We start from the raw sequence: 3,203 nt of genomic DNA, 5'->3' as shown, positions 1-3,203 counted from the left end.
CCCCTTTACAATTTTCTCCCCTTATCGATTCCCCCACCCACCCACACCAGAGTAAAGCACTTTGAAGTACATGTCATTTTTATTAGTTTAGAATGATTATGTAATTAATAATATTAATTGGATGACATAGCAAAACAGAGAGATGTGTTATTGATGTGACATGCAAGTCATAAAGGCGTGAAGCTGGAAAAATGTGACTTCAACGTAGGGTGGTGGTGGTGGTGGAGTGAAGCTTTGTGCTTAGAAGAAGTGCAGAGGTCAAGCATTCCAGCTACATGATTATGTGCGTCTGCGTCTATCATCTGGATATATCATGATTGTTTTCGCATACATTCAGAGGAAAGGGTTCTACTCCCTTGCAGGTGTAAGAGAAAAGTAGAGTGGAAGGCGTGATTAACTCCGGGATGTGGGACTTCAATGAAGTGTTCCGACAAAGACGGCTCCCATCGAATCCATCTCGGGAGGCATCACATATCTACAACTACAATATATATCCCTTCCATTTTTCTTATTTCTGAAGGGGATTTGGCTGTTGTTTCTAGCAGACAGAACGACCATATAGAAGACTTTGGTTTAACAGGTTTTATTAAGTGAGAGTGATGATGGTTGTTGTTGTTGTTAAGAAAGCCCAGTCACATCTGCTTGAAGAACTGGGTCTGTGGGTGGGTCAACTAGTTGATGGCTTCCATAGGAACTTCCAGCTGAAGCCATCCTGGCCCCCTGTCTCCTGTTCAGGGCACACTAGTCTACTATGTAAGGCTCAAAATGTGAAATCCTTATTGTAAAGTTATTAAAGGCTGATCAAACAATCAGGGATTTCATGTGGTCCCTGTTTGCAAAATGGCAGGTAAGTTGTTAAAAAATCTTTTTATATTTTTGTGAAAGTGGCCAAAGTAGCATATATGTTGTCTTGCAGGACCCCCTAAAACTGGTACGAGGATAAAAATGAAGATTTTAACATCCTCTGGTCTGCATGTTTGCAACATTGTTCAATGCACCAAGGGCCCTAGCAGTGATGTGAGACGGGGAAATGGGTGAAGACCCAACAACAATAAAGACAAGTGTGGAAGCACTTTGTGTTTTTACATCCATATTTCCATGCTAGCATGGGTTAGACGACTATATTATTGAGAAATTGTTTGATAGCCAGAGGCCCTTCATGTCACTAACCTTTACCAGTTTTTCACACATCTTTAGAGGTGCAAAGAAAGGAGAAACTCATTGACAAGGGAAATGAGAGCAACATCACTGACTGGCGGAGTTTGGAGAAGCACAAATCGAAACATACACACACACACACAAATGAGCTTCTTTCGGTTTCTGTCAATTAAATCCACTCAGCACTATAGAAGAAGACACTTACTGGGGTTGTGTCGTGAACTTAATCACACAACCATTGTCTTTTCAATGCTGGTGGTAGCTTTTATAAAAGCAGTTGGAAGATTTGTAGCTGTTCACGTGTGACTAGTTTAAATGCGTAAAAAGTTGAACAATGTTTGGATTTTCAATAATCCAGGCATAAAATGTGGTTGAAATCTATATACACACAATGCAACCAGTCACACACACAAACACAAAACCAGTCACACATACACTTCTTCAGCCAAAATATTAAATTAGTATTAATATTATAAGTTAATCAAAGTAGGAAATAGCTGCCAAATCTAAATCTTTGGTTAAAGTCAGTCTGTGACAGATTGGTTTCCACACAAGGATGTTGGAGTGATGGCCATGGTAGTAGTAGTAGTAGTAGTAGTAGTAGTGGTGGTGGTGGAAGGAATGATAGTGGTGATACTATTATTATTATTATTATTATAATTGAGTGAGAGAGCAGTGCATGCCATCAAACGATGCTGGGGTACAAATCTATGAAGCCCAGTATACCCATCTGATAAGGGTACACCAGGCACATGCATCACAACCATAAGTGTGTGGCATGGTGGTCTCACATCAAAATAAACAACACATGACTTTGTAAATGGGGCCCAGTTAGAATTTTCTTCAGGACAAGTTGCCCACCTTGCTCAAAAGGTCACTGAATAAGGTTTATTTAAGGATGATGAACAAAACACCCATGTTTCCAAGGGTTAATTATTCAAACCCCAAACAATTATTATTATTAGTAGTAGTAGTAATAGTAGTAATGATGGTGGTAGTAGTAGCAATGATGTTGTTTAGACCCAAGACATCAAACAGGCCAATGATTAGAGGCATTCCAGCCATGATCATCCTGTCTTAGTTTTAGAGATAGGTAAAAACTGCATTATCTAATGTATCCTCATTATCTATGACATTAATGAGTGAGATTTTAAGAGCTATTTTTAACTGTTATTTCTAACAGATCAAATGACCACGTAGAGCCCAGACTCTTTTACTGTTATTCCCTGTGTCCAATAAGAGACACACAAATTAAAAATACCACCACCACCACCATCATCATCATCTCCTAGCCACCTTTTGAAGTGAGTCCTTGTTTGATATCAGTTGTTAGTGTTGTTGCCATAGTGATGCAGCTTCCCTCAGCTAATGATAATGAATGAAGAATTAAGAGATTAAAGATTATCTTCCATTCCAACTCACCCACATTGCACATTGGACTCCAGTCAGCTGTGCCTCCCTCTTCTTCTTCTCCTTTGTTTCAACTCTGGATTAATTAATTAATTAGAACCATTTTACATATAATATTTTTCCCTTTGTTGTGGGTGAAGGAAGGATTTTCCACGAAATGCAAAGTGCGGTTTGTGATTAAAAGAACGGGAATAGAAGTTAAGAGAGCTGTGCTTTCAAGTGACAAAGTGAGGTTGTATAAAAGTATGGTGTGTATATACGTGTGCGTATATATTTATATGCATTATATATATTTGCTTTTACTCCTATCTATTTGCATCATACGAGGGGGATATGCTGAAGAGTTCCTGGCTTTGGGTAAAAGGAAATAGAGGAGGATCAGTTAATTGTGATTTCATTCAACATATTCACCTCTCAGATTCACACTTATTGCAGAGGTCCTTCAGTTTTTCAAAGCCCTGTAAAAGAACTCAGAAGGCTGGGTCTCTAACAAGGCCTTTCGCGACACCCTTAAAGCCAGGAACCTTTCAGCCCTACCCCCTCACATATATATATACACATATATATATATATATATATATATATATATATAAATATATATATATATATGTATATATATATATGTATATATATAT

The sequence above is a fragment of the Octopus bimaculoides genome, chromosome 23 (genome assembly GCF_001194135.2).
Source record: "Octopus bimaculoides isolate UCB-OBI-ISO-001 chromosome 23, ASM119413v2, whole genome shotgun sequence".
Taxonomy (NCBI): Eukaryota; Metazoa; Mollusca; class Cephalopoda; order Octopoda; family Octopodidae; genus Octopus; species Octopus bimaculoides.
This window is presented reverse-complemented; position numbering follows the sequence as displayed.